The 24570-nt window shown below is 37.2% G+C and overlaps 1 long non-coding RNA gene and 1 pseudogene across 2 annotated transcripts; both read left to right on the forward strand.

The window, feature by feature from the left end:
• The first annotated feature begins 2327 nt into the window (after positions 1-2327).
• On the forward strand, positions 2328-8662 carry LOC140177860 (uncharacterized). 2 transcript variants are annotated; one of them, XR_011869379.1, is made up of 5 exons: positions 2328-2959; positions 3062-3645; positions 3743-5335; positions 5423-6050; positions 6137-8662. It is a non-coding gene; the product is annotated as an uncharacterized lncRNA (long non-coding RNA). The 2 variants fall into 2 exon arrangements; XR_011869380.1 differs by having other exon boundaries at positions 2599-2959; positions 6140-8662.
• A 2569-nt stretch (positions 8663-11231) lies between these two features.
• LOC140177451 (probable inorganic phosphate transporter 1-7) lies at positions 11232-18990 on the forward strand (annotated as a pseudogene).
• Positions 18991-24570: the final 5580 nt, after the last annotated feature.

The raw sequence follows: 24570 nt of genomic DNA on the forward strand, positions 1-24570 counted from the left end.
CAAAGTGCAAGTATCATTTATCTTCAGTCATGTCTTTTTCTTCTCTTTCATTTTCACATAAAAAGTTTCTTTTATCTCTATATTCTGACGTTGAGCCAAAGTCTTTTAAGAATGCCAATCAACACTCTAATTGGCGTAGTGCTATGAAAGATGAGTTGGATGCTCTTGAGCTGAACAAAACTTGGCGTCTTGTTGATTGCCCTGCAGGGGTTAAGCCGGTTGGCTGTAAATGGGTCTATCACATCATATGCAAGCCTGATGGTTCAGTTGATCGATATAAATCACGCCTTGTGGCTAAAGGGTTCACTCAAATTGAAAGTGTTGATTTCTTGGAAATTTTCTCTCATGTTGTCAAGCCTGCCACCATCAAATTAGTTTCGGCATTGGCCTCTATGAAGCATTGGCCGATACATCAGTTGGATGTCAATAATGCTTTCTTACATGGGGATCTTTCTAAGGATGTTTATATGACTCTGCCACCCGGATTTACATCTGCTCAACCGAATCAATACTGTAAGCTACTAAAGTCACTGTATGGTTTACGACAATCTAGTCGTATGTGGTATGACAAACTTTCTCATCTTTTGCTATCTCATGGATATCAGCAGACCTCATTTGATTATAGTCTATTTTTTAAATTCATTGGTGATCAAATTTCTATCCTTTTAGTCTATGTTGACGACATTGTTCTCACTGGTAATTCCATTTCTGAACTTGCTGCCATTAAGTCTATTTTGCACCAACACTTCCGAATTAAAGACTTGGGCCCATTAAAATATTTTTTGGGTATTGAGGTTGCTCAATCAGTGAAGGGAATTTGCTTATCTCAGAGAAAATATTTTCTTGAACTTTTAGAGGATTCTGGTTTATTAGGTGCTAAACCTGCCTCTGTTCCAATGGATAGTACCACAAGACTCTATCAAGACAAAAGTCCACTGCTATTTGATCCTTTTGTATATCGCCGTTTGGTTGGCCGTCTTATCTATCTCACCACTACTCGATCAGACATCATGTATGCCACTCAACAATTAAGTCAATTCATGACATCTCCTACTGAATCTCATCTTCAAGCTGCCAAGCATGTGTTACGATATTTGAAAACTAGTCCCAACAAAGGACTTTTCTTTCCAAGGGAATCAGAAACTCTGATTGGACCGGATGTCCTGACACTCGGTGATCTTTAACAGGTTATTGTTTCTTCTTAGGAAGTACTTTACTCTCTTGGAAGACCAAGAAACAAACCACCGTTACCCGCTCATCCACGGAAGCAGAATATCATGCACTTGCCAACACAACTTGTGAACTTCAATGGATACTAAATGTGTTACAATTTTTACGCATCTCTCCTATTCGCCCACCAGTTTTATATTGTGATAATCAGAGTGTTCTTCATATTGCTGCTAACCCGATTTTTCATGAACGGACTACACATTTAGAGGTTGATTGTCACTTGGTTCGACAAAAAGCTCAAGCTGGAGTGATGAAACTTCTCCCAATTTCCTCTCCTGGGCAACTGGCTAACATCTTCACCAAGCCTTTGTCTTCTCAACCCTTCCATCTTAATATGAATAAGCTTAGTGTTCTTGACATCTTTCATCCTCCAGCTTGCGGGGGCGTATTAAACCACTCTTCCACCTTAGCCCATGACAACAATAAAGACGTCTCACGGCCCACAAATTTAGCCAAACAGAATACACAAATTCAATTATAATTTTAGCCTTTATCTTATCTTATCTTTATCTTATCTTTATTTGTATTTATCTTTCATAGGCCAATGCTCTATATATACTTAGTTTTACCTTCATAGTTTACAATTTTCAATCAATCAACAATCAATAAAATTTCTTCATCTTTCTTTTCTTTCATTATTCTTTCACAATTTTATTATCTTTGCGTACTCTTTATGTACTCTTTCCATTTTATTATATAAAAACCGTTTGGGCCTTAGGGAAGACCCACAGAATCTGTTCCCACTGCTATCTAATGTGCCTACTACTAGTAGGGTAGATTGGGCTAGGGTTTATGGCAGGGACATTGTGAAAGAAACAATCAAACAACGTATACTTGGAACCATGGATGAGGAAGTTGCAGTGTTGGCAAAACTACTCTGTCTTCAGTGATGAACGTGTACTTCCATATGCGGTCTTGGGTTTCTGTCTCTTAGGATTCTGATGTTCTCTACTTAACTACCAACGTTTATGTTAGGATTGAAATTCACAACACAAAATTCAGATTTAGTGTAGCAAAGCTTAGAAAAAAAGGAGAATGTTTGAGATAGACAATTGACTATTATGAATACAAATTATAGCAGTAACACTCCTTTCCTTGTCCAGGTAACGGACTCCACCTCTAACAAACTGATTCTCCTCTCTTCCTACATTCCTAATGTACTCCTAGTGTACTCTCACCCTCACTTTTCCATATGGTAGTCCTTAGCCCAAACAGGGGCCCTCTCTCTCTTCCACTCTTAATTGGGCCTTTTTTTTATTACTCCTTTATTTGAGACTTCAGAACCTTCACTTGGATTGGGTTGTTGGTTTGGGTCTGGATCTGGATCAGTACTTGCAACAATTATCCCTCCCCGACAATGACCTTGTCCTCAAGGTCAAGATCTGAAAATAACCTCTGTAACTCTTCTCTATCTACCCAAGTTTGTTCCCTCCCAATCCACCAACACTTGTTCAATTGATTTGCCTTCTCTCATCACCGTGAGTTTCACAATAATTACCGAAAGCAGCGGTTGGAAGGTAGCAGGTGCTGTCGCCAGAACAGGGGATGTGGTTGGTGGCTCACCATGAAACTCCTTCAGCATTGAAACATGGAACACCGAGTGGATGGTGCTACTGGCGGGCAGCTCCAACCGGTATGCAAGCTTACCTACTTGTCACTGGACCCGATATGGGCCAAAAAATTGCCGCCCCAGCTTCGGGTGTTCACCATGGAACAAGGAGATTTGCCGGTATGGTTTTAATTTGAGCAAAACCCAGTCTCCTTCCTTAAACTCCCTATCACAACGGTGCTTGTTTGCTTGATTTTTCATGCGGATTCGTGCCTAATGCAGGTAAAAACCAAGTTCATCATTGAGAATCTCTCTTGTGCACAAAAACTGATCTACTTCTAGAACTGGGGAAGATCCAGGAATATAGCCAGGGGGTAAATTCATGGGAAATCCATGTAGAGTCTCATGAGGGGTCATTTGAATGGTCGTGTGGAAGGAGCTATTGTAGCAAAACTCCGCTCAAGCTAAAAATGAGGCCCAGAGATGGGGTCGTGAATGTGTGAAGGCACGAAGATATTGTTCCAATGAACGGTTAGTAACTTCGGTTTGCCTATCGCTTTGAGGATGATAGGTAGTACTATAGTGCAGTTGTGCACCACTAAATTTGAATAAGCTACGCCAAAACCTGCTGAGAAATAAGGGATCACGATCTGAAACTATGATTGAAGAAAACCCATGAAGCTTAACCACCGAACCAATGAAAATCTTAGCCACCGAAGAAGCGGTAAACCCGGTACGCATGGCCTCAAAGTGTGCCGTCTTACTAAAATGATCCACCACCACCATGATTGCGGAATATCCTGAAGATTTTGGAAGTTGCACAATAAAATCCATGGAGAGTTCTATCCATGGTCCCCTCGGAACAGGTAATGGGTGGAGCATCCACTGTGGTTTAGAAGTACTATATTTTGTTGATTGACAAATTGTACATTCTTGAATAAACTTGTGAGTATCCCTTCGCAGGCCAGGCCAAAAGAAAGCACTGCCCAATGCCTTAAACGTCTTGAGCTCTCCGGTGTGTCCCGCCATGGGTGTATTGAGGAACTCCTTAAGTAATTGAGACCGCAGACCATCAAAATCAGGAACCCAGACTCTACCTTTGTACACCAGCAATCCTACCTGAAAATGAAAGTCAGGAGGCAGAGTTCCCTCCTTGAATTGACTAATAAGGAGTTGGGTCTCTTGATCCTCTGCGGTGGCATGCAAGAGGGAGGGTAACAACGATGATTGCACCGTTGAAAATGCTTGAAAGCTTGTAACCTCAACATCCTCATCCTGTCGCGATAGTGCATCAGCAACATGATTAGTCTTGCCTGAGCGAAATACTACCTCAAAGTCATATCCCACCAACTTGGTGAGATAAAACTGTTGATCCGGGTTAACAACACCTAATTCATAAGCTCCCGCAAGCCTTGGTAGTCTGTCTTGATGTAGAATTGGTTCCCTAACAAGTAATGGCGCCATTTAGCGACAGCCTGGGTAATGGCATAGAGTTCCCGTACATAAGCCGAAGCCACCCGCAGTCTACTATTGAGCTTCTTGCTGAAATATGTGATAGGGTGTCCTTGTTGAGACAACACCGCTCCAATTCCTTGTGATGAGGCATCAGTTTCTACAGTGAAGGGAAGACTAAAATTTGGCAAGGCAAAGACCGGTGTTTGTGTTAGAACCAACTTTAAACTCTCAAAGGCACAATAAGCAGCTTGATCCCAATGAAAGTTGTTGCGTTTTAGTAGTTCAGTAAGAGGGGCAGCAAGATGCGCATAACTAGCCACAAATTTGCGGTAATACCCGGTTAGACCAAGGAACCCCTGAAGCTGTTTTAAGGTCGTCGGCCTTGGCCATTCCACTATTGCCTTAATCTTGGAGGTATCTAGCTGGACACCCTCTTTGGTAACCACATGCCCAAGGTACTCAACCTGTTCTTAACAAAAAGCACATTTGGAGAATTTGGCCACAAAGTGATGCTGTTGCAACATACTAAGAGCAATTCTAAGGTGAACAAGGTGTTCCTCCTTAGATCTGCTATAAACCAGGATATCATAAAAAAAAACCGCAATGAACTTTCGAAGGTAGGGTTTGAACACTTTGTTCATCGTGGCTTGAAATGTGGAAGGGGAATTGGTAAGGTTGAAAGGCATCACGACAAATTCATAGTGTCCAAGGTGTGTCCGAAACGTTGTTTTGTGAATGTCCTCATCCCGTACTCGAATCTGATGATAACCAGAGCGTAAATCAATTATGGAAAAATAGCAGCACCGTATAGATCATCTAAAATTTCATCAATAGTGGAAATGGGAAACTTATCTTTGATTGTAATGGCATTGGGGCCGCGATAGTCCACACAAAACTGCCAACTACCATCCTTCTTCTGCACTAGCAACACCGGGCTGGAAAAAGTACTGTGACTTTCCCTAATCACCCCTGCCTGCATCATCTCCTCAACCAGCTTCTCAATCTCCTTCTTTTGAAAATGTGGGTATCGATAGGGCCAGACATTCACTGGATTGGTTTCGGGCAGCAAGTGAATTTGATGCTCAATTTCCCTTTGTGGAGGTAATTGCTCTGACTCCTTGAATACTTCTTGATACTCATCTAGTAACAGTTGTACCTCTTCATCTTGTGCACTCGGTTCTGTTGTAGGCATCAATTCAATCACACGCAGATGCAAAAATGAGGCAATTACATCTGCCGACACCATCTTGTTGAGGACTCGGTTCCCTACTGCCCCCGGCTGGAACAACCTCTCCCCCTGCAGCTTGATAGTAATTTCACCCACTTTGAATTCCATGGTCAAGTGCATGTAGTTCATCGTAATATCACCAAGTTGCATAAGCCATTGCACCCCTAGAACAACGTTTGCACCCTTAATGTCCAGCCAGAAGGTCTCCAACTGAAAACCATACCCTTGCATATGCAATGGCACCGCGTTGCACTTGGACGCACAACTGATACACTCCCCATTACCCACATACACATTCAGCTGGTGCACTGGGGTCAGGGGCAAGCACAATTTCTGGGCAGTAGCTGCTTTCATGAAATTGTGAGTGCTGCCGCCATCAACTAGCACCATAACTAGATGACCGTCACAAGTTCCAGCAATCCGAATAGTCTCTGGATGATACGCACCCACCATGGCGTTGAAGCTGATCTCCATTACTCCTTCCTCCGGACCAGATTGTGGTGAATTAATGTCCAATTCGAAGCTCTTGTCCTCATCTGGTCTTTCCCGAGTTAACTCCTCCAACTCCTCTCCCTCTACTAACAACAAGTACGTTGATTTGCATTTATGGCCTCTGGAGTATTTTTTATCACAGTAATAACACAACCCCTTATCCCTCATTTGTTTAATTTCAGCAGTAGAAAGGTGTTTGTGGGTTTGGTTAACTGATGGAAGCATGTTGGAAGACTTCTCTGATGCAGTGTTCATCCTCGTGGCTGGTGGGATGCAGCTGGGAGAGCGTGGAGGTGGAGTGCGATTTGCACCCAGTTGGGCGAGCTAGGAGCTTCCCATGGTTCTACTCCCATGTGGCCTCAAATTTAGGTTGCTGGTTTAAAATTTTTGTTCATGAAGCTTGGCCAGTGCCACAGCTTCGACGTACGTGCGGGGTTTAGCCAACATGAGCTCACACTTCAATGTCTCAGGTAACCCAACAACAAATAATGAGGTAAGCCATTCTTCACTCAACCCCGTTACTTGATTCGAGAGCTCTTCAAATTGGTGCTGGTAAGCTGCCACGGTTGTGACTTGTTTGAGCTCCTTCAAGGCTACCTTGGGGTCATGAAAGATGTTGCGGCCAAACCGAACGCAGAGCGCGTCCAAGAAACTCTCCCAAGTGTGATTAATGGAATTGTTCACGCACCAACGATACCATGTATAAGCGGGACCGGTCATGTGGAATGAAAGCATTCGTACTCTCCACGCCTCTGGCACGGTATATACTTCGAAATATTCTCCGAAACGTCCACTCTTTCACCCCCTCTCCGTCAAACATGGGTAGCTCTGTTTTCACCCCTTTTGGCCAGCGAGGTTGCTGCAAATCTCCTTTAACCGCGGAGAAGTCGCTGGGCGTTCCATACTCCGGAATGGGTTGTTTCAGCTTCAGCGAATCACGCAACATCTTCTCGATGTTCTTGACAGAGGTCTCAACGGAACCGAGCCGCTCTTGGGTACCCCCTATTTGAGCGATCGTCTCAATCTGGCCGCGTTGCAATGCAGCGATCTCGGAGCGATTTTGCTTGCAAACATCCTCGGGCCGTGAAATGGGAGTTCCTGATTCCATTGAATTCTCTCAACAAAAGCACCAAATTGTTAGGATTGAAATTCACAATACAAAATTCAGATTTAGTGTAGCAAAGCTTAGAAAAATAGAAGAAGGTATGAGATAGACAATTGACTATTATGATTGCAAATTATAGCAGTAACACTCCCTTCTTTGTCTAGGGAAGGGACTCCACCTCTAACAAACTGATTCTCTTCTCCCACTCTATTTCCCCCACTTTTCCTATATCCCGCTGAATCTTAACTAACTCTCCTCCTACATTCCTAGTGTACTCTCACCCTCACCTTCACATATGGTAGTCCTTAGCGCAAACAGGGCCTTGCTCTCTCTTCCACTCTTAATTGGGGCTTTTTTTTTTTTTACTCCTTCATTTGAGACTTCAGAATTTTCACTTGGATTGGGTTGTTGAATTGGGTCTGGATCCGGATCGGTGCTTGCAACAGTTTATGAGTCATTGACGGGTTCTAGTGTTGGGAGTACAAGCTTGGACAGAAGTTCTTGTTGGTTTTATATGATTTTTGGGCTGAGAGTTTCTTTGACTAGGAACTCTTCAAGATGGCCTTTATGGATGCTGCTATTGGAAGTGTTATTCTAGTCACCACCCGCAATGAAAATGTGGCAATCACTATGCGTGCTGCTGTTTATTTTCCTTTCACATCTACCGGATGATGATTAAAAAAGAAAATTAGTTTGATCCTTAGTTTGATCCTCTTTCTTTGATTCCTCTGCTTGGAGTTCCACTTGCATACTTGCTCCATGTTCTTCGTAACCTATCTTTTGCATAACTTAGACATATCTTTGATTCCGCTCTACGTGCCATGGGATTTCGTCGGCTTCCGGCAAGCTTGGTGCTATGATTGGTGCTTTTGGATTCCTATATTTGACGCAGAGTCTGGACAAGACCAAGGCAGATGCCGGTTATTCTCCCGGTATCGGTATCAAGAATTCCTTGCTGATATTAGGAGTGGTTAATACTTTAGGATTCTTGTTTACATTCTTGGTGCCTGAGCCGAATGGAAAATCTTTGGAGGAGATATCAGGTGAGCATGAGCTTGGAAATGAGGTATAGTTGTGTTGTTTGGCGCAATTAGGACGAATAAAAAACCTTGCTATTTTGATTTGATTTTGTATTGTTATTCTCTTCGTGATGATTGCTGAGCTTTCATATCCAAGGGGCAAGGGGCTTCTTGGGCTACCGTTGTTGTTTAGTGAGTGAAGGAGAGGTTTGTTAATTTGTTTGAGAGAATTTGGGGAGTGGAAATGTGTGTTTGAGGGGTTGTACTTATAAGAGTTATGTTTATGTTATATTATGTTAGTGGGATATTATTATTCATGGATGGAGTGGTTGGACTAAGCACCTGGTTTTGTTTGGAACATTTAATAGAGTTAACTATACTCTTACTCTATGTACTGCCAAGCTGTGTAAATTGTGGCGGTTAGATTAGTTAAGGATGTTATGCATGGCTAGAAAGTTAGTTAGTCACTTAAATGACGTGGCACTTAGTTGCTTCTGTACTAGTCATTGTATTTCACTTTATAAATACTTAAGCAGAAGCTCAACACAAGTGAACGAATTCAGTATCATCATTTTACACCAAAATCACCTTTTCTTCTCTAAGAAATTCCCTTAACAGTTCTCTCTGGTTTGGAACTTTGGATAATTTCACATCTATAATTTTATATACTTGATAAGCAAGGCAACACTTATCAAATCCTTTGAGCATGGGTTAGATTAGTTTTTAGGTTGAAACCTTCTATCGTTCATATTAAGATTTATTTTCCCAAGTATAAATTACTTGAGAAATAGAAAATGAGAAAAATTATTCAACTTCATCTTTTAATTAGTGGTAGCAAATTTCTTAATATTGCTCAATGCAGATCAACCCTACACTAAAAGCAAAAAATTTGAAATAACAAATAAGATTCGAATAGAAAAATAATATAAAATAGCAAGTAATAAAAAAACCTAGCTTTCTAGACATAAAAATTAAAGACTTTTGGAAATATCTTTTTATTTATTTTTTCAATTTCATAAAAAAAATTCAAAGAATATTATTCTTTGATCAAAGAAAAAGAGTGTGTTTGGACTCCACTAAAAATGAGAATAAGAAAATGTATCATTTTTCTATTGAAAAGTTAAAAAAAAAAATTATACCAGATTTATGAGTAAATTTATGAGTCATAAGATAATTAACTATGTATGTTGATGAATTTAACTTAACCTAGGTATCTGTAGAGCAATAAATTATTTTTATATCCAAAACCCATAAAAAAAAAAAGAAAAATCTCGTATCAAAATTTATGTGTTATATAACTTATAACAAAAGTTTTAGTCCTTGAATATCGCTAGCTCTAATCAACAGTGTGCTTAAGTTTATTAATATAAAAAATTGAATAGCAAGATAATTGTTTTTTTGGAACATTACCAAGATAATTTTTTAAACTGAAACATTTCTTTTGATCTTAAAAACATAAAGAACCAAATATAATAAAATTTTTAATTTTTATATTATCATAACGATTTTCTTTTCTTTTCTTCTTTTTTTTTTGGTCATTCTTTTCTTTTCTTCTTATTCATGTCTTTTTCATTTTTGGTAAAATTTCTTATTCATGTCTTTAGACTCTTTACATTACATTTTTTTTCTTATTCTCTTGGTATTTTTTTTTATAACAGTGCATTACATCCCATAAATTGTAAAGCTGTAATAAAAAGAGGAGCCCATGCCATTAAAAGATAGCATAGCCAGTGAAACTTTCGTCCTCGACGAATTTCAAGGAGTATATACTTGGTCTTCAAAAAATTTTTAAATTGAAAACTTTTGTTATTAACTAAATTTTATTATATTCGAGGTTCTTAAGTTTATTTTTGTAAGATAAATAAGTTCTTTTATTTGTGAGAACAGTTGAGCATATCAGAGAAATCCCATGTGGCCATTAAGTGAGAAATGTGACCATAATAATACTGTGTGTATAGAGAAATAGGTCCTCACCAAAACATACCAAACAATGTCGTGGCCTCGTGGGTCGTGCAGTTGCTCAAAACGGGAGAAAGAGTTTCACAACTGTGGAAAGTTGATTCTGCAATGAATTATATATGCAGCGGAAGCAGAGAACAAAGATTTCTTAGTTATTTAACTAGAAGTGTACTCTTTCTCTCTCTCTATATATATATACTAACTATAACAGAGAACCAAAAAGTGAAAATAGTCAACTCACACCTCAACTAATAATACATCAAAAATTGTTAGAAGAATTAAAAATTAATTATTTCAGTTATTGATGCATGATAATTATCTACAGCTCTCCTCAAACTCATAGTGAATTGAAAAACTACTCTGAGTTTGTTCTTGAATTTTTTTAAAAGTGATAATGGATAGTAGTTTAGTGAGCACATCAGCAATTTAGAAATCAGCTGGGATATGAATCACATGTAATTGCTGTTAATTGCTCCAGTTAATTAGCAGTTGGGGTCTGAATTGTTATAGGTCCTTCTTGTCACTATAATCCTTTTTTTTTCAGGAACACAATATATTGCTGTATTATATATGGATCTCATCTTGCTTCATTTATTCCTAATTTTTCTTGGTTGTTTAACTTGTTTGCTAACTATTTCCTTCTAATTATGATATAGGACATGAAATTATTGCCAACTTAACTATAAGAAATTGTTTTCCTTATCGTATGTAGATCTATTACGACTTTAATAAAATTTGGTTCTTTTGTTAGCTCTTGATTTTACCTATAATATTATCTTTTTTAACACTTTGGTTGAAGACATTTTATATACTGCTTTAAATTTAGATAACAGTTTAAAATTTATATTAAAATATAATTATATTTTAAAATATTTATTTATAATTTATTTATTATTTTATTATAAAATAATTTTTTTAATTAAATCACAATTAAACCAATTAGACTAATAAATCAGTCACTAGAATGATTTTATGATTAGTCCAATTTTTATAACCTTGCCTATAAATAAGTGTCCACTCTCTTCATTTCATTTGTGCTAAGCCAATTCTTTTTCCCTATACTCTCTTTTCTTTCTGCTCCTCTCTCTCAAAACTCATTAAAGTTTCTCACATTCTTGCTGGTAAGTTGCTTTCATCTTAATTTCTAATCTTATTCTTTTTCTCACTCTTTTACTCTTCTTATTTAACTTTACTATGTATGCATACATTATGTGACTACATGTTCAGTAATCATCGTTAGAGAAAGAAAATTGTGGTAGTATATTACATTAGCCAAATAAACTTAGGTCATTACTTGTCCTTTTGTTTTGAAGAATAACTGTTTTGTGTAGTTTATTTGGGATTACATAAAGCTATACATATACATGCCCAAAGATAAACTTTAAGTACATTTTAGCACTTATGCAGCAAAGACACATTCTATCACTTCACCGCAATCATCCTGACAGGAATGAGATTCTTCACATGCCTATGACCTGTGTTGTATCTCCCTCATAATAAAGCTACTTGGACGCATATACCACCATGTGGATGGTGCACCATAGCCGAGAAAGTTCCCCCAAGGTCTCCGCCACAGTTAATGGCGTAGCCTTCATCATCGAAACACTTTTCGGCCAGCTCTTCTTTGACTGACTAGGTGACAAGCTCGGCAGAAAGAAAGTCTATGGCATGACTCTGCTGCTTATGGTGATTTGCTCTGTCGCCTTCGGCCTCTCCTTCCGCCGAGAACCAATGTCGGTTATGATGACGCTCTGCTTTTTCCGGTTTTGGCTCGGATTCGGTATGGGAGGCAAACAAGAAAACTCGCGGCGCAATCTTGGCCGGAGGAATATTTGCAATCGTTATCTCATCGATATTCAAGGCGAAATTCGATGCTCCACCAGATGAGGTTGATCATCCGGTAGGCTCAATTGTTCCAAGAGCATATTTTGCGTGGTGAGTAATTCTTATGGTTGGGGCTCTTCCCGCTGCACTGACATACTATTGGAGGACGAAGATGCCGGAAATCCCGCATTACAAGGCGTTGGTTGCAAAGAACATGGAGCAGGCTGCAAAAGATATGTCTAGAGCTATGCAAGTGGATCTCCAAACAGAGGAATCTAAGAAAGAAGATCAAACTAAGGATTTTGGTTTGTTCTCTAAGCAATTCGTGTTGCGCCATGGTTTACATTTTCTTGGAACAGCGAGTACATGGTTCTTGCTTGATGTTGCATTTTACAGTCAGAATCTCTTCCAGAAAGATATCTTCAGGGCAATCGGTTGGATTCCTTTTGCAAAAACCATGAACGCTTTGGAAGAAGTTTTCAAGATCGCGAGAGCTCAAACACTTATAGCTCTCTGCAGTACAGTAAGTCAGTGCAGCGGGAAGAGCCCCAACCATAAGAATTACTCTCTACCCAAAATCTGCTTCTGGAACAGTTGAGCCTACAAGATCAACCTCATACGGCGGAGCATCGAATTTTGCCTTGAATATCGATGAGACAACGGTTGCAAATATGCCTCCGGCCAAGATTCCAAACCCACCGGAAAAAGCATAGCGTGTCATAACTGACTTTGGTTCCCGACCAAACGAGAGGCCGGAAGCGACAGAGCAAATCGCCATAAGCAGCAGAGCCATACCGTAGACTTTCTTTTTCTCGAGCTTGTCACCTAGCCATCCCAAGAAGAGCTGGGCGGTGTGTGTTCCGATGAAGGCTACACCATTAACTGCGGCAGAGACATTGGGGGGCAATGTTTCCGGCTTTGGTGCACCGTCCACCAGGTAGTATATGTGGCCAAGTAGCTTTGTTACGAGGGAGATACAGAACAGGTCATAGGCATCCGTGAAGAAATCCATTCCTGTCACGATAATTGTTGTAAAGTGATAGAATTGTGTCTTGGCTGCATCAAGTGCATTTAGTACTTGAAGTTTGATCTTTGGTTCTCCAAATTAAACAGAAGACTCCCCCAATTACATATACATGGCCAAAGATCTTTGGAAGAGATATCAGGTGAGCATGAGCAAGAAGATGAGCTTGGAAATGAGGTATAGTTGTGTTGTTTGACGCAATTAGTGAGATTAATCCATCATAATTATCATAGTTGTGGTTATGGTAAGTAAGGGATTTCTTAACTCATTCCAAGTCAAGGTTTCTTTTATGTTTTGAACCACATTTCCATTACTTTATAGTATTACTTATCCATATTACAAACATAGTTCTTTTACTCTTTTATTAGTTTATCAATTGTAATTTTGTCTTGTTCTTTTATTCTTTTATTTTGTTTGCTTTCAATCATTAAAACCCCCTTTGCTTTCTCACAACCAAAATTGTACGCACTTGTTGTCATTAATTTCTAGGGAGAACGACACGGGAGTCTAAATACTCTTGGTTAATTTTGTATTGAATTGTGACAATATCTTGAATTGAATTTTGATTGAGAGGATCCATTGCCGGTTTGGACTATACTCACAACGGAATTACTTTATCTAGTTTTTCGAATTGGCATAATTCTCTCTATCAAAATTTTGGCGCCGTTGCTGGGGAGCTAGCGTCATGAGTGCTATATTTTGGTTGTTGTGTATATGTGAATAGTGTGAATAGATACTTTTTGGTTTATTTGTTTTTGCTATTAATTAGGATTTTGTTTCTTTTGTTAATTGATGTCTTTAGTTTTTATTTTCAATTTTCTCTATGAGTTATCACCCTCTTGGTTTGGAATTTGGTTGTGATCACTTTGTAGGGCTTTATAACCTCAATTTTGGATTGCATAATGGGATTGGAGCATCTATTTTGGAAGGAGCAACCTCCTCTATACTATAGTGAACAAAACCCTTCCCAATATGCATACCCAAACCAAGGATATGGTGGATTTCATCTTGATTATACACCTCCGCCACCATATACCTATGATCCATACCCCAATATAACCCTCAATCACCATGTTTTCAAACACCACACCACCACCACCATACACCTTCTTACATATCACCTCAAGATACTCATCAACATGCACTACCTCCCACATATCCAACCTTCTTCCCAACTAATGAACCTTGCCTCTTACCTAATTGTGAAGTTTTTCAACCCTTGGCCCAAGAACCACAAGACTTTCAAGCCTTTCTCCAAGAGCAAGAAGGATTCCGAAGGACACAAGGGCACTTCATGGCTACCATAGGCGAAGCGGTAAACCGCTTAATCCTCCTACGCTCATCCGATCAAGGCATTCCTCTTGAGGAATATGAGGGATCAACCAATGAATGTAGTGAAGAATAGAGCATGGAGTCACAAGAGAAAGAAGAAGGGTTAGAGCTTGAAGTGCAACAAAAGGAAGAAAGTGAAGTATGTGAACCGGAGGAGAGAAAGGGAGAATTGGGAGAGACTGATCAAGATGAGGATTCCATCATAGATGATTTTTTGTCCTCCTTGGTCAATCCCCTCAATGAGCCTAATGAGCCTCTTTCCATTGAGTTTGAGGGACACATGGAGGTAGACTTCTCACAACATCCTTGTTATGACTTGAGTGATGGGGAAGAGAAAGTTGGTGAGGAAGCAACTCCGTTCCAAGAACATATCGAGTGGGTGGCAATTTCACCATTGAGTTTCATTGGCCTCCATCAATATGCTATCTTGGAGACGGATTACCAACTCAAGGTCCTTCTTGGATTATTACATGGTGAAAAAAGAAGTGTGGGTTGCCGAAGGAGTCCAAGGCTCATTAAGAAAGCCAATTCAAGCTTTGGGATTCAAGCATGGTGTGAAGCACGATTCAGTGATTTACGGAGAGTGTTGGGGTACTTCAAGGGTCAATTAGGAGCTTGTCCGTCCGTCTTGGAGCATAAAAATCCGCAAAAAGGAGAACGGAAAACTCGGATATGGGATCCCAGAGGAGCTTTAAAGTGCAAGCTTGGATGGAGGTTCAAGGAGGAGTGGAAACACAAGCCATCCTAGCAAGAGTCTCCTCAAAAAAGTCCAACTTAGGACTATAAACCAAAGTGTTAGGTGGGAGACACCCCGCCATGGTAACATCTTTCTTACCATTTCTCCTTGTTTATAGTTTGATTTTCTTGCATCTTTGCTTGTTTTAGTTAGCTTAGAATTAGTTTAATTTGAGTAGATAGGTTAATTTTGTATATGGATAATGAATGTTTGAGTTTTTGAATGTTGTGGGGTTGAACTTTGATTGGGCTAAGGTAAAGTGCCTTAGAATTTGAAAATTTTTTTTTGGGAAAAAACAGGGCATGTGTGTACGCACACTATCCTGCATGCCTCCTGTTGGGAGCGCTCGCACGCTATGTGTGCGCGCATCTCCCTCTGTTTTGCGCTCTGTGCGTGCGCACCACCATGTGAGTACGCACACGTCCTTACACTCCCTTTGGTGGAAGCGGTTGCACACCCTATGCGTGTGAACCCTTACCCCTTTTCGCTTCTGTGCGCACACGGATTCGTGCGCGCGCACGGATCATTGTGCGCACGCACGCATGATCCTTGTCTAAAAAAAAAAGTGTTTGTGCGTGCGCACCTGTTTGTGCGTACGCATAGGGGTGGCAAGCGGGGAAGCCCGCCCCGCCCCGCCCCGCCCCGCCCCGCCAGAAGCCCGCCATTTGGCGGGCTGGCCCGCCCCGCCCCGCCTAGTGAGGCGGTCCCAGAATCCTAGCCCGCCCCGCCTAACGGCGGGCTGGCGGGCCGGCGGGCTAAGCCCGCCAAATATCCTCTTTTTTTTTTTTTTTTTTTTTTTTTACTTTTAACTATTAAATAATATATATAAAGATATAAAAAAATCTCTTTTGTTTTTTACTTTTAACTATTATAATTTCTAAAAGTATAAACAAATTATAATTTTTGTATTCACAAACATTAAAGTCTTTGTAATTATAAATATTGTTTCCAAAGCAAAATAAACATAATCCAAAACATAATTAACAATATTGTCTCTAAAACAAAACAAACATAATCTAAAACACCCAATTTTCATCTTCATTCTCTTGTAAGTTGGGTTGGGGAAGTTGGGTTTTGGTAAAAAAAATTATAAAAATACCCCTTGCTAAAAAAAGACTAAGCCCGGCGGGGAAGCCCGCCCCGCCCCGCCAAAGCCCGCCAAAACCAGCGGTTTAAGCGGTGCGAGTTAAGCGGGCTTTTGCTATTTGGCGGTCCCAATTTTCCAGCCCGGCCCACCTTTTTTGGCGGGTTACGCGAGCCGGCCCGGCGGGTTTAGGCCCGTTTGCCACCCCTACGTACGCACACGTCTTGTTTCCCTCTCTGTTTGGAGCACTCGCATACTTTGTGCGAGCGCACACCTTCCACTTTTCACCTTGTGTGCGTACGCACTAGGGGTGTCCATGGATCGGATCGTATTCACAGATCCACGGTAAATATCCGTATCCGATCCGCAGATCCGCACTATAATAATTAAAAAATAAATAAATATAAATGTTTGGTATTATATTTACTTGTTTGTAGGTTTTAGTTAGTAATTATTATTCATATATTGTATTATTTTATTTTTGTTATTTAGAGAGAGTTTGATTAAAAATATTTTAGGAATAAATAAGTTTAAAAGTATAAAAGAAATATTTTTATCGAAATTTTTTTACATAGAAATATGATTAAAAAGATAAGGTTTAATTATGCGGATATATCCGATATCCGATCCGATCCGATCCGCAAATGTGCGGATCGGATCGGATCGGATCCGGCACTAAAAAGTGCGGATATCATATCCGATCTGATCCGATAGAAATTGTCCGGATCGGATCGAATTTTCGGCCATATCCGATCCGCAGACACCCCTAGTACGCACAAGTGCTGTTTTGGGCAAAATTCTGTTTGTATTTTTCCTAAAGTCCTAACACACTTTCGCCCCCTCCACCCCTCTCTTTTCTTGCTTTTTCCATGTTCTTCTTCTTGTTTTACTTAGTCTTTATTGCATTTAATTTTTATTTTAGTAGTTATATTAGTTTTGGTTTACTTGTTGCTACTTAAATAAATTGCAAGTGGTTGCTTGATGTTTGATTGGGTTGCTTGTTGATTGAATTTCATCAATGCAAACTTTGCCTTAATTTACTAGTATCTAGTGGGTTTGAATACTCATGTTTTGATTGTACTACTAGGACAAATTATATAAATGCATTGAATCAAGTGATTTGAGTTGAAAATTACTTAGTCATCATTGTAAGACCCAGAATCTTTGAAAAGTCTTCTTGTGATCAAGTTTCAAATCATATAGTTATTTATAACCTTAATTTCAGAAATTATTTTATTAAAGATAATTAAGGCAAGTTGTGATTTATTGAATTTGAGATAGTTATGATTACTATCTAATTTTACAATTATTGGATTATTTTCTATATTTAAATTATAAAGTTGATAGTTATGAAATAATAATAATTTTATATGATTTGAATTAAATAATTAATATCTTAAAATATTGATACTACTGTTTTGGAAAAGTAAAGGATTCAATTATATTATTTCTAATTATTTGATTTGGACATTTTATTGAAAATAATTTATAAAATTGATGAGCAAATAATATTTTCTATATGCAATTAGTGTTAGATTTAATTTGGGTTTCAATTATAGTATCATTCTCAATTTTATGTGATATTACCAAATCACCCCTAACCCTAATTTTTCAAAATAATAAAACCCTAACCCAACGACCCGTTACCCGACCCGGTTCCTTTTTCCCCACACCCAGCTCCCCCCAAGTAGCAGCACACACGGTTCCCTTTTTCCTTTTCCATGAAAAGAACGAAACAGAAGCAAAAGAGAAAGAGAGACTGAGTCGCGGAAGAAGGAAGGAGGAGAGCGCGCCGGCCAGGAAGGGTACTGCCGCCACAGCCGGTCGCGTCTGTTGCCTCACCGCCGCCGTTTTCGCATGCATCACCGCTCCGTAGAGCCGCGCCTTGCCGTCGATCCCGTCATCCGAGCCGTCGTCCTTGCCGCGAGGCCAGCGCCGCCGTTGCCATCTTTGCACAAGAAAAGGAAGAGGCTAACAGTGGAGGGCGGCGCATGAGAGGGAGCTCGCGGTGAAGAGAGAGGGACGCTGTCTTGCGCGCCGCCGTCGCACCTGGATATCGCCGCTGCTACTGCGAGCTCGCCGTCGCCGGAGCTGGGTAGTCGTTATCCTTGCCAACAGAGAGGAAGACGCGGGCTGGAGGAGCAAGATGAGTCCTCCTGTCTCCGTTGTTCTGGTCCGCTGAGAAAGGGAAGATGCTGCCTTTGTGCTTCACGATCGCCGACGAGCACGGAGAAGAGGAGCTGTGGCCGCGTCACTGCCGTTTGGAGGGCTATGCTTGGCCGCCGTTGTACCGCCCTGCTTCACCGTGGCTGAGCTCTGCCACTCCCTGCCCCTTTGGGCTTGTGATGTTGCGGGAATCGCTACAGGAAGAGGAGCAGGCTGAGTCACCGTGATTTGGGCCGCCAAGGAAGGTTCTGTGACTTCCGGGATCACCGACGGAGCTCCGGGCTGAGCTTCTGCCACTTGAGACGCTGCTGCCGTCGCCGAAAAAGTTTGGCGGTAAGGGTTTTAATTGTGGTTTCTGTTCCTTTGAGTTCCGAGAATACTATAGTCACTGCGTGTTGGTTTCAGTTGTCGAGATTGGAATTTGTCACCGCTGCCGCTTGAGGTGGCTGCCGGGCTGCCGCTGAATCGGCTCGGAGACCGCCACTGTTTCGGTTCAGCCGTTCTTTCTTAGTTTCGAGCTGTTTATGCTGCTGCGAAAATGTGTGGGGCTGTGCTTTGAAGCTGCCGCGTTGGTTTTGAGTCGAGACGAATGGATTATGGATTTCTGAGAAGCGTCTGGATTATAGTTTCAATTTGTCGAAGTAGGGACACTTTCCGAAAGCTATATTTTATATATTAGAATTATTATATATGGATAATGATCTGAGACAATGTGAATTTGGTGATTGTAGCAGCCTTATGTATTATTTGATTATCTCGAATGATTATAAATGTTTGTTTGGCTAAATTATTGTGCGGCTTTGTGAAACGGACTGTTTTTGAAATTGGTTCTTTAAAGATTTGAAATTTGAGTCTAACTCGTTGGGAATTGATTTGAGTTGAATTGACTTTCTTGATAATGTGAAAAATAGAATATTCTTTGAAATTTAGCCTGGTTTGTTTTAATTGATTTGGTTTTGATAAATGAATTGTTGCTGAACCATTTTTCTAAAGCTTTAAAAATGAGTTTTATCGATTGATAATGAATTAGTTTTGAAATGGTTTCCTTGAGATATGCAAATGAGGCGATTGTTGGATTTAGCTTGATTTTGAATTGATTTGGATTTTGGACTGTTGAAAGGGATTGAGGAACGGTTTAGTTGGGACCCGAACCGGGTGGCAAAATCCAAGTTTTAGGGGAGATGTTGCCGAAATTTTTATAAAATCCGAGTCTGTATTTGAAATGTCATTTGTAGAAATTATGAGTTTAATGCCTTTCCTATTTACTTGGAGGATTGTGAATTTAGGGCTTCTTTTATTAACTTTACTTAGAACAATTGTGAAAGCGATGAAGCTACGCTTTGAAAGAATTATTGAAAAGAGAATTTTGATTTCTCCTTACTTTCTAAGAAAAATAGTATGTCTTTGGGTGGAAGGCATTCGAAAGAGAATTTTGCTTTGAAGCTGTTTTAAAAAGGTAAAATGGGTTTATGTTTTTCTTTATTATTACATAAAGATTGCCCCTTGGAAGAGTTTTCGCGATTTTAAAAGGATTTGGATTTCGATTGATGAACCTCATTATTCTGACGTTTTAAATAAGCTTCAGAGTATCCTTCGAACTCTAGTTTAACACAACAAAGATGATTCTCTTAGCAGTTTGAAACGCTTCAGATTTAATCATGGAATTGAAGCCGGTTTTGTTTAAGTAAAGGAAATGGCTTTGAAAGGGGTAATTGATTACATGACTCGATTTGGCTTAGAACCTATTTTATTACTCAAATTAGGAAGTCAAGGTTTTAATGATTTTAAGTGAATTTGATGAAATGAGTTATGTTATTCTCCCCTAAAGGCTTGAGACTCTGTCGAGAAACTTTTGTTATAAAATCTCATTGTTGGATGGATGATTTTGAATGTTTCAAAATGAATCTTTAACTTTTCATGGTTTTGGAAGTTTTGGAAGAGGATGCCGAGAGTGGCTTTGTTTTAAAAAGGGAACCTACCTTGAGAAAAAGGGGCTTATGAGCCTTAGATGATTTGAGAAATGCGATCTTTAAAGCCAAGGCTGAAAAGAGTTGAAACTTGATTTCAAAGTGAAATGAATTGAGAAAAGTGATTTATGGCTTAAATGCCGATTTTATGAATTTGATGATGTTGAATGGTGGAAGTGCTATTTTGTTATGAGTCGGAATGGCTGTGTATGATATTGAATTATGGCTGATTGCCGAATGAGTTATGAGCCGTATGGCTGACTATGAATTATGAATTTAAGCCGGATGGCTGAGATGGATGTTGATCCATGGTTGAGAATGAATGCATATATGCTGAGATATTGATAATTGTGATTTTGCACTTCCACTATCTGAGACACGAGTTCCCTGGAAGAAAGCAGTGGTTAGCCACCACGTGCTCCAGGTGGAGACTCGAGACTCTGTTGACCCTATGTCGTAAGGGTGGCCGGGCACTGTGAAAGCCCCGGATGAGCTCGCCCCCGTGAATATACACTAGTGGGGTGTTGGATATGGATTATGATTATGATCAAGTTTATGTTGAGTATAACTCGAGTTGGGGATGCACGACAGAGGGATAGTCCAATAGTTAGCTACCAGGACTTGTCGGGTTGGCTATATAACCGACAGATGATATCATCAGCCACTAGGACAGGCATGCATCATATGCATCTATGTGACATTGTTTGGGTGTGTATATTGTACTTGGTTTGCCTTTGTGATTACTTGTGATTAACTGCTAATTGTTCTACTTGCTGTAACTGTTTGTTTGTGCTTGAACTTTCCTACTTGTGTTTGCGATTGAAACTCTGTTGGATTGTAGTGGATTAGTTGCTGTTGGATTGTTTGGGCCTAGGGCTGTGAATGAAATGAGATGGACTGATGGTTGGTTGCGATTTTTCTGTTTTTGGTTTGGAAAAGTATGAAAGGCTAATCTGGTTCAGTATAGATAAACCTTTTTGAAAGGCTTTTGAGTTTTTGAGAATTGAACAGTTCCTTTTTCATAAAAGATTTCAGACTTTACTTTTATTACAAATCGTTGTTTTTGAAAAGAGGCATAAGACGGTTATTAATCACTGGTACGGTTTACCTTCACGTACCCTATTACAATAATTTCCAAAAACACTCTACTGAGAACCCTTTCGAGGATGATGTTCTCACCCCCTACATTTTTTTTCCTTTCAGGATATGGGCGCAGAAGTCACAAAGAGTTTATTTAGTTGTTGTTGAGATGCTCTATATTGTTTTAGTTATGGTTTATTGAACCCTCGCCTTTACCTTGATATATTCTGTAAGAGGGATAGGAACTTGTATTGGTTAATGCTTGTAATATTATTTATATATATACGTATATATATGGATGTACTCTTTATGAGTTTTTGTAAGTTGTATGGTATCTATGGATGTACGTTATTGAACGAAAGTATTTTTAAATTGGTATTGCGGTTTAAAGTTTTAAACAGGCTCATATTTTAGTATTAAATAGTATAAGTGTCGTCGTAATGTTCGAGCTATCATATTTTAGTATTATACAATTTTTTGGCAAAATTTAAAATCAAAAGAAAAATAATTTTGTGTGGGTTAATATAAATTAATTACGTATCAAATAAGTAGAATCATTCATTTGTTTGTTTCAAATATCATCATGGGCAAGCAAATTAAAATGATTATTCGGAATTTTATGGTCATCGACCGTATGTACTATACGTGACTCCATCTTAAAAGATATTTTGCACGTGTGTACAGTCAGAAGATATATTCTGCTTAATTTCTCAATCTCAAAATTTGAGAAGACATAGATCTTCCTTTCTACCAATTCATTCTTAAATATTTTTGTCAAATAATTCTTGATTGAACAATTAATTTTATCATATTGCTAAATAAATTAAATATAAAAGCTATTAGCATTTATTACAAAGCTATTAAAAAGAATTGTTTTTAACTTGTGAAATGGTGTACTTATAAAATTAACTTAAAATATGAACTACAAATATTTTTTAGAATTTAATTTTGATGCATTGACAGTGTAAAGTAGTTTTACACATGTATCCGATTACGTAATGACACATCAATAAAAATAAATACCTTTCACATTAACCGAGTGAATGGTCATCCAAAAGAACGGATGTGATTGCACGACTGTGTAAAACGCTTAACACTGTCAGTGCATCAAAATTAAACTCTATTTATAAATTAAACTTAGCATTACTTGAAAAAATTTAGTAAATGAATCAACTAATCTTATCATCTATTAGAACTATTTCTATGTAAAACATCTTGCTCTCCTCAAACTTGAATGAGACTTTCTATAGCCTTATAATTCTTATCTTTATTTTCCATACTTTCTCTTCGTATAATCTACTATAGGTAATACTATTGTTAGGATCGTAGTCAATAGTCATTAGGTATGAAAAAAAAATTAGAATAAAGACCATGTGAAAATTATAAATTTTTTAAATGATAAACATGAAAGAAAATTTAATATTACTTATTATATATACTAATATGTCAATAATTTTAAAAATTTACTAATAATACTAATAGTTTAAAGATAATTTTACTATAGTTATAATAAATTTAGTTATTACTCTAAATAAATAAAATAAATAATATATTTGAAAACTAAAAAAAAAAGATTAGTTTGGAACCCATGTTTTTTTTTCATTTCATTTGCTTGGCATTTTTCACCGCAATGTTAGATCAAGAAAACTCTAAATTTGAAATATAATAATAAATATGTCATGTGATAGAAAAATAATAAACTAAAAAGAAATATATATATATATATATATATATATATATATATATATAATTTGAAATATAATAATAAATATGTTATGTGATAGAAAAATAATAAACTAAAAAGATATATATATATATATAATTGCTATATAGGGAATCAATACACAAAGATATGTTATTATAATAAAATATCACATTATAAATAATTATATTTGTCAAGTAAATTTATTTATACTCTATATCTATTATATTATTTTATGTAAAATTAAAATCTACTCGTCTAATTTAATATTATATATATATATTTGCTTCTGATATTGTCCAAAATTTAATTGGGATTATATCTAAAGTCTTAACATGGTAAACGGAATATAATTAATATATAATATTTTAATAATTAAATACCTAAAATAAGTTAATAAATAATAATAATTAATACCTAAAATATCATATATATATATATATATATATATATATTATTTATTTTTTATATTGTCCAAAATTAAATTAAAATTATGTTCAAAGTCTTAATATTATAATTGAGGTATAATTAATACCTAAAATTTTAATAAATAAATACCTAAAATAAGTTAATTAAATAACAATAATTAATATCTAAAATATTGAAAAGAAATTTTTAATAAATGTGAGAAATAAAAATAAAAAAATAATAAATAATATTAGTGTTTAAATAAAAAAACTGATAAAGAATAATAATTATAAGTAAAAACAGTATTTTTATTTTGAAAAAAAATACATGAGAAATTGTTTAATAATCTGTACCATGTACATGATAATAAATTGTTCAATAATTCATACTATGCACGTGATAAGGTTGAAATTTTAATTTTAAATTATTTTATTAAAATTAATTTAAATTGTAGTAATTTGATTAATAAAAAGTAACATGTTATGCGTTTATTTTTTCTTAATCTAGTATTATGTGTATCAACTCTAATATAGTTATTAATCGTTTTTGTTAATCTACTTTTTTTCTAAATTTATGATTTAAAATAACAATTATAAATATTAATAATTAAACAAATTATTATATTATAATTATTTACGTTTTATTCCCAAAATTAAAAACATACTATTTCTTTTTTATTTAATAGTTTTTTATTTATACTACCAGTATATATTAATCAATTAGTCAATATTTTTTATTCGTAGGATATATTTATTTATTTTGTTTAAATAATTTTAAATCTTTCCTTATTTAAGTATACATATATATTAAGTCAATAATTTTTTTTAGCCTACAATCATTCAATAATTTTGTTATTCCATTAATATCATCCTACACGTAATAATATTTATAAATCATACTAATTTACGTATTTATTTATATGTATATATATTAATTGTTTAGTTAATAATTTTTTTATTTTTAGAATATATTTATTTTGTTAAATAATTTTAAATACTTTTTTATGTACTTTATATATATATATATATATTTAAATCGCCTATATTAATTATTTTTTGATCATGATTAATTTTTTTTGAGCCTACAATCATTTAATAATTTTTTTATTCTTTATTATTAATGTCATCGTATGTGTAATTTTTATAAATCATAATAATTTCTTTATTTATCTATACATAGATATTAATTTTGTTAAATAATTCTAAATATT

The sequence above is a fragment of the Arachis hypogaea genome, chromosome 13 (assembly GCF_003086295.3).
Source record: "Arachis hypogaea cultivar Tifrunner chromosome 13, arahy.Tifrunner.gnm2.J5K5, whole genome shotgun sequence".
Lineage (NCBI taxonomy): Eukaryota > Viridiplantae > Streptophyta > Magnoliopsida > Fabales > Fabaceae > Arachis > Arachis hypogaea.